This window comes from Piliocolobus tephrosceles, chromosome 10, assembly GCF_002776525.5.
Source record: "Piliocolobus tephrosceles isolate RC106 chromosome 10, ASM277652v3, whole genome shotgun sequence".
Classification (NCBI taxonomy): domain Eukaryota; kingdom Metazoa; phylum Chordata; class Mammalia; order Primates; family Cercopithecidae; genus Piliocolobus; species Piliocolobus tephrosceles.
In genome coordinates, this window is record NC_045443.1 from 57,654,972 (window position 1) to 57,665,341 (window position 10,370).

General features: G+C 33.4%; 1 non-coding gene across 1 annotated transcript; it reads left to right on the plus strand.

The window, feature by feature from the left end:
* Window positions 1-6,344: 6,344 nt before the first annotated feature.
* On the plus strand, window positions 6,345-6,476 carry LOC111551278. The gene has a single exon (XR_002734309.1). It is a non-coding gene; the product is annotated as a small nucleolar RNA SNORA18 (small nucleolar RNA).
* The last annotated feature ends 3,894 nt before the right edge of the window (window positions 6,477-10,370 follow it).

Below are 10,370 nucleotides of genomic sequence, written 5' to 3' on the forward strand. Positions count from 1 at the left end.
GATAGACTGTTGATAATGAAAAAAAAAAAAAAAAAAGGAAAACCTCCATTATCTGAAATAAAGACCTACTGTAAGGCAATAGTGATCAGAAGAGGGGTGTGAATTTGGGGAAAATATGAAAATATAGCTAAATGAAATACAATAGAAGGTTAGGAATAATCTAACACATATAGAGATAAATGATTTTAGATAAAGACACAAAATCAGTTTAATAGACTAAAAAATTAGGCATTCATACTCAGATAAAACATGCAGTATAATAACTCTCAATATGTTGTGCTACATATAAAAACGAATTCAAAATGTATTCTATTTAATTTCTTAGGTCTTAGCATAAACATCTCTTACTTAGAGATAAGTTCTTCCACACCTAGATTTTAATGTAAGTATCCCTACTGTGTTTTGTTTGTGTTTGTTTTAATACATTCTCTATCTAACTAGCTTTTATGTATGTTTCTTTATATGTATGTTTATGTGTTTTATTTTTCTGTATGTTTCTTTAATACCTACTTTCTTCATTATAATTAAAGTTATAATTAGGACTCTCTTCATCTTTGGCCCTCAGGCGTTTTTATGAAAGTTTCTTAATAGTGGCTTCTTTCCAAATAAGCCTCAGTAACCAGTCCCTGAACTTGAACAGAGATGGTGTGCTATTCTGACCTCCAAGCCCTGTGTCTCCCCAAGGGCCCAAGCTCTCAAGCAAAAAATAAAGAGGTAAATATATGATATAGTCCACAATAACAGAGGTATAACTCTCATATACATTAGAAAATCTTTTCTATTTCTAGTAAGAAAAAATATAGTAACATATAAATAAGGTTAAAGGATATACAAGCGTAAGGATAAGACACATATTATACCAGCACACATGACTGCCTATTTAATTCCACTTATCTCTTTTGTTTGTTTTCCTCTACCACATATACATATTTGCATAATAGCTTTAGAGATATACATCATATGGCATGAAAGAATACAATTCAATGATTATTCAGAGTTGCATAACAATCAGAAAACAAATTTCGGAACATTTTTGTAACCCTACAAGGAAATCTATAGTCATTTATCTTTCTCTTTTATGGCTGTAACCACAGCTTTAGGTTACCACCAAGCTACTTTTTGTCTCTATGTATTAGCTTATTCTAAACACTTCATATAAATATATATACTATATGGTCCCCTGAAACTGTCCTTTTTACATAAGATAATATTTTAAATATTCATCCACATAGTAGCATGGATCAGGAATTAACTGGCTTTTATTGCTACATAATATTGCACCGTATGGATATATCTCCTTTATAGATAGATCCCTTTTTTTTTTTTTTTTCCTGTTTTTCAGTTGATGGACTTTTGGGTTGTTTCCCCTTTGTGGCCATTATGAATATACTGCTATGAATATTTACATACAGTTTTTTGTGTGAACATATGCTTTCATTTCTCTTGATTATCTATAGGAGTTGAATTGCTGGGTCATATGATAACTATATGTTTATCATTTTGAGGGCCAATACAGCTGCACCATTACACATTCGCATTAGTAGTGTTTGAAAAGGATCAAGTTGTAAATATACTTACCAACACTTGTTAATGTCTGCCTTTTTTATTGTAGTCATCCAAATGAGTGAATGTGGTATGTCATTGTGGTTTTGATTTGCTTTTCTCTGATGTCTAAAGATGATAGCAGTTTGTATGCGATTAGAAGATGTTATATATCTTTATTTGGAGACATATAAATTCACCTCCTTGTTCATTTTTAATTGTATTACTTTTCTTTAGTTAATTGAGTTGTAATATTTCTTTATAGTCTAGATACAAAGTCTTTATCAGATATATGATTTTTCACTTTTTATTTGTTTGAAAGAGGGTTTTACTCTGTTTCCCAGGCTGGAGTGCAGAGGTGCAATTATATCTCACTGTAGCCCTGACCTTGTGGCCTCATGCAGTCCTCCTGCCTTGGCCTCCCAAATTACTAGAATTACAGGTGTGAGCCACCACACCTGATCCACTTTCTTGATGATGTCTTTTGAAAGACATTTTAAAAAGAATATTGAAGATGTTCATTTTCATAGCTTGTACTTTTCATATCATACCTAAGGATAAATTAATCCATTGTTGCATAGAAATATGCCTATGTTTTCTTCCACAAATTTTAGTTTTAAATCTTACTTTTAATTTTAGGATACAATAATTTTGTATACCATGTGAGGCAGTGTCAAAAACTTTTCGCGTGGGATATCCAGTGGTTAATCACTATATGTACTGTTTTTCTTCTGTGTGCATTTCTTATTTTAAATATGTTTACCTAATATATATAAATGTATTAGTAAAAACATACTTGAAAGATTCTTTCCCCTGAATTCTAGCTTTCCCTGTTATCAGCTCAAGAAATGGTATACACTTCCTTGAATAAATGTTTATATCTCCTGAATAGAGTCACCTGAAGACATGGTATAAAGCTAATGAAGAATTGTTTAGACAATTCTATGGAAATATTGTTTCTATTTCTAGACTCCTTCAATATCAGGAAACATCACAATCACATTTTGCAAAAGTATATTTCTCAGAACAATGCTGCAGGTGACATAGGGTTTACTTAATATTGGCTATTAATATCGATTAGCTTATACATTTTCTTTTTCTTATAGTACCAAGTTCGTTGTTGGTTACTCCATACCAACTGTGTGAGTTGCAAAATCCAGAGAGGCCTGTAGGTCTGCATCCATCTCTATGAGAGGACCCCAGTACCAAAGTGTCTTTTTTTTTTTTTTTTGTATTTTTGGTGGAGATGGAGTTTCAACCCATGTTGCCCAGGCTGGTGTTGAACTCCTAGGCTCAAGGAATCCATTCACTTCAGCCTCCCAAAGTGCTAGGATTGCAGGCATGAGTCACTGCATCCAGCCAACAATGTCTTCTACAAGATAGAAAACTATATTATCAACTGATTACCTTACCGGCTTAAGGAAGAAGATAGTCAGCATCAGGTTGCCACTTTCCATCTAACATCTAAGATATTAATGACCAGGTCTAAAAGTGTACAAAGAAAATCATTATTGGAACAATATATTGTTCTCTTATACAACTTATTTCCAAAAATATTTATAAGTCCCTATAATATTTAACTCTACAATAAATTTTAAATATAATATACCTTGCATTTCAGATGGTATAATAACATATTTGTGAAGCCTCCCCAAGTCTGGATTCTTAGATGCTTATGTAGGGTAGTGTCCTTGCACTGGTCTATACTTTAAGTGAGATAGTTGGTTATGTAGGCCATTGAGATGTCAGGTTAGTTACTGCAGCATATCTTAGCCTCTTAGAAAAATAGGAGCATTTCAAGGACAAATTGTCTGTCATCTACTCTTAAACGTGTACAAAAAGAAAGGTTATTGTTGCAAGCAATCCTCCTCATAAGAAAATCGAGGTTTTACAGTACACAAAGAGTTTCTGCCAAGCATTTCTGCTTGTAGTGTCTGAACAACTTTCTCTAGCTTCCTTTTGCAGATAACTTTCTTTTTTTCTCTTTCTAAAATACATCCTTATTTGGGAAAGCTACTTATTTTTGAAACTTTTAATAGTGCCATCTGTCTTCCTTTTCCATTGAAAAAATTAAATCTATATTCAATTATACAAAATATTTTTCATTGTTTAATCATGTCATTACCTACTTCCCATTACCAATAGACTTCAAAATGAATATGGATCTTCTTATCTTATAGGTCTATAGCCATCTCATCATCCTCAAATGAATTTCAGAAAGCTTGTGGTTATTCTTTTTTCTTCATTCATAAACTGATACTTTTATAAATCACATCTTATTAAAGAATGTAATTCGGTTTTACTTTTCACTATTCAAAATTTTCATACTCTCTTTTTCTGTCTGCTATTGACTTTTTCATGTCCTGATGCTATTTCTAAAAAGTTCAGAACTTAGTTTTTTTTTCTCCCTACTATTTCTATGTCATAAACTTATAATTATACTGCAAGAACCTAAGGTATCTTTTAGAGTCATATTATCCAAGTCATAATACCATGTTACTTCTTCTTACAGGAATCTTCATATACAGAATATATAATTGTGTAATTTATTCATCTCTCTATATATCCATACATATTTTTACTGTAATTGTGAAAACACATCTATATCTTATATATAACTTTGTATATAGATAGATAGACAGAAATACATGGGATACATATGATAAATATTTCGCTATTTTTTTCACTACCTTCTGCCCTAAGACTGGACACAGACCTGAACCAATCGCAAATTATTCATTAAAGTTGGTGTTTTCAATTTTTATTTTTAAAAGATACTAGAAGAGTTTCTCGTTAATTTGGAGCATCACTGCTGTCTCTCCCATACACCTCAACATTCTTTTTAAGTGAGATTTTATTGTCTCATTTGCCATGTAGCAAAATGAAGTATTTATCTAAGGTAGCATGTGAAATGTTTCAGAATTTCCTTTATGAACCTCTTTGAATCTAGACATGCCTATGAATCGTATGACTGCTACAGTGACTTTCTAGAAATAGAAATCATAGTACACCTTTATTTTGCTCAAAACATTTTAGAAGCTTTAAATCATTCTTGAACTAGAATCCCAAATTCTAATAATTGCTTTAGAAGGCTTTACATGATCTGATCCCTGCCAAGTTTTCTAATTTTCCGCCGTGGTGTATTCAGCCTATAATATTCCAGATGAGCTAGATGGGGCTTCTTGATCTTTGTCAATCATGTCAATCTGATTCACGCTTTAGAATTTTACTATTACTGTTTTATTTCCATGGAATTTTACCCAAGTGCCCCATGTCCTAACTGGTTCATTTCTTTACAATATTTATATCTCAGCTCATTTGAGAAACATACCTAGTGTGTACTTCAGAGAAAAGTCTTCCTTACCATTGTCTTAGTCTGCTCAGGATGCTATAACAGAATGCTACAAGCTGGGTGGCTTACATGAGAGAAATTCATTTCTCACAGTTTTAGAGTCTAGGAAGTCAAAGTTCAAGATCATGACAAATTTGGTTTGCAGTGAGAGTTCTCTTTCTGGCTTTTAGACAGCTGCCTTCTTACTGCGTCATCATATAGCTAGTGTGTGTGTGCTGAGAGAAAGAGAGAGCAAGCTATCTTGTATCTCTTCTGTAAAAACCCTAATCTTTTCAGATCAGGGATTCATCTTTATGATGTCGTTTAACTGTAATTACTTCCTTAGAGGCCCCATCTCCAAATACAGCAACACTGGAGGTGTCAATATTTGAATTTTGGGGGACACAAATATTTGAACCATAACATAACTAAAATAGTACACATCCTCATCTAAATTGTGTACCCTTCACTTTGCGATATGTACTCTTACTGAATTCAAAACTATTTAAAATAGTACTAAATATTTTACTTGTTTATGAAACCTCAATTAGGTTAGGCATGTTCCATTTTTAAAAATTTATTTTCTTAGGATCTAGCAATTGACCTGTGCTTATTATTTTAGAATAAATGAATGTTTCAAGGAGAAATGAATCCGTTTCTGAATAATTATGGAGAAAATCAATAGAACCTAAAAAATATTGAGACAACCTAAAAAATACTGAGACAATCGAGTATGATGGTTTTTGTTTTTTTTTTTTTTTTTTTTTTTTTTTTTTGAACTTGGACACTTCTCCTTAAGTCTTGAGACTTTTCTTCTAATCAAATATTTGGTTAATAATATCTAAATGTGGCCAGGCATGGTAGCTCATGCCTATAATCCCAAAGCTTTGAGATACTAAGGTGGGTGAATCACTTGAGTTCAGGAGTTTGAACTGGCCTGAGTATCGTACTGAGACCTCATCTCTTCAAACCTTTTAAAATTAACCAGCTATAGTGGCACACACCTGTATCCCCAGATACTTGGAAAGCTAAGGCAGGTGGATCACTTGAACCCAGGAGGTCAACACTGAAGTGAGCCATGATTGAACCACTACACTCCCGCATGGCTGATAAAGTGATACCCTGTTTCAAAAAAAGTTAAAAATAATATCTACATCTCTGTTAGATTTCCAAAATTACATATAAGGTTGAACATGTAGTTATACAGTTTATATTAAACTGTATATTAACTGTAGTTATACAGTTATACAGTTATGTTAAACAAAAACATTTTTGTGTTTAAATAGTTGATTTTGAAAAAAATAATGGATATTTGAAAAAAATAATGGATATTTTATTCATTCTTAACCTACATATGAGTTCTCATAAGAATGAATGCGTCATGGAAGTGTTCCATCCACGACTCACTCACTCGTGTAACCGCATCCCAAATACTTTGTGCTACTTACATTTCTATTAAGAAGCTTGTCCCGTTGAGGTCTATCCCGATGGGGCTTTTCCTGTAGCCTGCACGTCGTTGGAAACGCCTCACAGAGTAACTCTGTGGTTTTACTTTACTCACAGGACTATTGTTAGATCTGTGGGAAGGAACTACAAGACAGTTGCTAAAAGTTTGAAAAAGACAGTTACTAAATGTTATGAAAAACCAGATAATCTACTTTTTTACCTTAGGTATTGGCATGTACCACACATCTACCATTCTTGAGTGATGGCTTAGGAATGAATGTGATTTGAACTCATTCATGTAGAGAGGGTGTCAAATTGAGAACCAGGCAGATCCCCACCACCTACAATCAAAAGGACCCTAAAGGAAATTGGTTGAAGAAATTAGATCCCAAAGATTCTTGGTGAATTTTGAAGTCTTCATTAGTTTACCTATATTAAAAGGAGATGACAGAAGCTAAAGTAATTATGGGCTGACAGGACAGCTGGATCAGTTTCATTAAAAAGGGCAAACTTGAAGATCTTTTGACTCCAGCTTTTTAGGGGATCTAAAGTGACCTTGATGGACAGTGGAAGAAATCACAACATGGAATTCCTTGAATAAAAATTTATTGACTTTAAATTAAAAAAAAAAAAAAAAAAAAAAAGAAGAAGCTTGTCCCAGTCTTAAGCTATGTTTCTACATAATTATATTCAGGGAGTCAACAATGTATCTTTTTTGGTGATTATAGGATGTAAGCCCATCTTTATATAATTATAGAGAGTACTTATAATGCAAATATCCTTTGATGAGAGGTAACAGAGTGAAATTACCCAAAAAGAGAAACAGCTCGCAAAGCAACTTTTTTGGAAGTAGACAAAAACCAGAATCGTAGTATTTTAAAAGAGTACACATTTATTGAGACAGTTTTCTTTGTTTGGTCATAGCACTAGTGTCACATTTGCTTTCATTGATACGCCTTACCCATATGTCCAGAGAATGATGAATTTTCTTCACTATTCTTTTCACTTAGCATAAAACAAATAAACCAATGCAAAATATACATATGTGAATCTGTTTTTTTCTTCCAAGGTCCTAAAATTCACTTACTGGGGGAGGAAATTGGTTGGAACAAGTCATTAGGATAGCGTAATTGTTTCTGATATGATTATGGATCTTTTAAAACTTGTGACAGTTGCATCACTTAGTTCATTGATTGCAGGGAGCAGCTTCTAGTACTTAAACAAAGCTACATTTTCAGTGGATATTGGAAATGATGTCAGGGAAAGCCACTCCTCTAGGCATCACAACTAACCTTCAATACCTCATTATTGACCAGATTCTGGCTCATTCACTCAAATTATTGAATTGAACAATTCAAGTTGAGGCATAAAGTAGACAAATTAATTTAGCGATCATCAATAGGCTGACATTCCCTGTGAAACTTTAGAAACATTCTGTAGGTTTTGCAGTAGTGTTTAGTTAACCCATTTAAAAAAACTCATTATTTGAGTAAATATTACCTTACCTTGCTTTAAATTCTACATTGAAACACCATTTTTTTATGTTAGTTTAAATTTTCTTTCCTTTAGTGTTGAAGAGTTTCACTTGTGTTCATATCTTGAACAATTAATATTATGACATTTCTTTTGACTTTAACATTTAGTAGTGTAGATTCAGCTTTACCTTAACCCACATTATTTAAAAAGCATTCAAATTAATTTCAGAGAATGGAAAGGACATTAGAAAGAACTGCAAAATACCCTCCATGTAGGAAATCTGGGATAAAGAAAGAAAATTATTTGTTCCACCTCTAATTAAAGACAAGTAAAGTGCTCACCACTTCTCCAATTATAAAAGGTATAATCATCTCCACTGAAATAGTAGATTTGTGATCTAACCCACCCTGAAAATAAAGTACATGCGTTTATATTCTCAGTGCTGATGTCATCATTATTTCCAAAAAAATCTGTTTTTCTTCACAAATTATTGAGTTTGCTCCAATGAATTAAGAATTCAAAGTATTTTTTTTCTTATTGAGAAAAAAATATTAGGAAAAGCGTTAAAGGAAAATAATTGATTATGGTCTTCTCATATTTCAGTTTTAATTTTTCATTTAACTTTCAGAATCATAATTGTCATATTATGTCACTTAGGCCTTTATGCTGTATATTTTCTAAGAATATAATGTGTAAATAAAATGTCATATAAAATTTGCATATACCATATTTAAGAGAGTCCCTTGAGATTTTGGTGGAACAATTTAAGGCAGATTAATTATATAAGTTCAAAGTTATAAAATAAAAATGTTTTTATGTATTTAAAATATTTTAATGCAAGCGAGAATCCTAACAAACTTGAAAACAAAAATAGCAAAGTTTTGAGGTTCTTTGACTAAGTGAATTGTAAACGGTATAAACTCTTAATATAAAAGTACATACTGCATGTCTAATTTTATATAATGCCCTAGGAAATGCAGAAGAATACATAGTGATGGAAAGTGAGCGTGTGGTTTCTTAAAGAGTTGAAGTGTGGGGAATAAGAATTGGGAAGCAGAGATTACAGAAGAGCATGAAGGAACTTGGCAGGGTAAACTACATGTTCACAATGTTGATTGTAGCGATGGTTCTGCCGGTGTTTGGCATTGTATATGTTTATCTTTTTCTATTATTTTTTACCTCTTACCACCCATTCTAAATTCTTATATTACTTAAACCATGGATCAGGAAACCACAGTCATGGGATTGCTATGAGTTAAATTATGTCCCTCATAAAAATACACTGATGTCCTAACCCCTAGTACCTGTGTCTGTGACCTTATTTGGAAATAGAGTGTCAGTGTGCAAAGACAAGATAAGTTTATACTGGATATGGGTGGGTCCTAATCCAATATCAGTGGTTGTCTTTATAAAAAGAGAAGAAGGGATGAAGAGACAAACACAGGGAGAATACTGTATCACAAAGAAGGAAGGGATTTGAGTGATACTGTCTACAGGCAAAGCAATGTCAAAGATGGCTGGCAACCACCAGAAGCTAAGAGGGAAGCATTGAAAAGAATGTCCTCCAGAGAGCCCAGAAGGAACTAACCCTGCAGGTATCTTGATTTTAGACCTGTAGGCTTCAGAAAAGAGAAAGCATAAAATCCTGTTATTTCAAGCCACTAAATTTGTGGTCATTTATCATGGTAGACCTAGGAAAGTAACCCTAGGGTCATATCAAGCCCACCATCTGTTTTTATTAAGAAAGTTTTAAATTGCAATACAGCCACATTCATTCACTTATGTATTGTCTGTGGCTGCTTTCATGCTAAAATGACAGGGTTGAATTGTTGCTACAGAGATCAGATGGTCTGCAAAGCTTAAAATTTTTTCTGTGTGACCCTTTAGGGAGAATTTGCACTGTCCTCTGATTTGAAATGCATAGAATATTGCTCTATGTGGTCAAACTTGGGCAGATATGTCAGTGAGTGCTGTTTATAATATATACTATACCTATATGAATATATGTTGTGTGTATATACTATATGTAGTATACATGCACAGACATACATAGGCATATGTACATATATGTATATATGTGCGTATGGGTACATATCTAGATATGTAAAATTTCAAATTCTTGGCATAAGCAATATCTTAGGGGGAAAAGGTATGTTTGAAGTAGCTTTCTATATAGTGAATACTGTTTTATAATACTCTATTGAAGTTTGGATACTTATCAACCTGCAGTTAAATAATTCGCATTGGCCGGGCGCCGTGGCTCAAGCCTGTAATCCCATCACTTTGGGAGGCCGAGATAGGCGGATCACGAGGTCAGGAGATCGAGACCATCCTGGCTAACACAGTGAAACCCTGTCTCTACTAAAAATACAAAAAACTAGCCGGGCGAGGTGGCGGGCGCCTGTAGTCCCAGCTACTCCGGAGGCTGAGGCAGGAGAATGGCGTAAACCCGGGAGGCGGAGCTTGCAGTGAGCTGAGATCCGGCCACCGCACTCCAGCCCGGGTGACAGAGCAAGACTCTGCCTCAAAAATAAATAAATAAATAAATAAATAAATAAATAAATAAATAAATAAA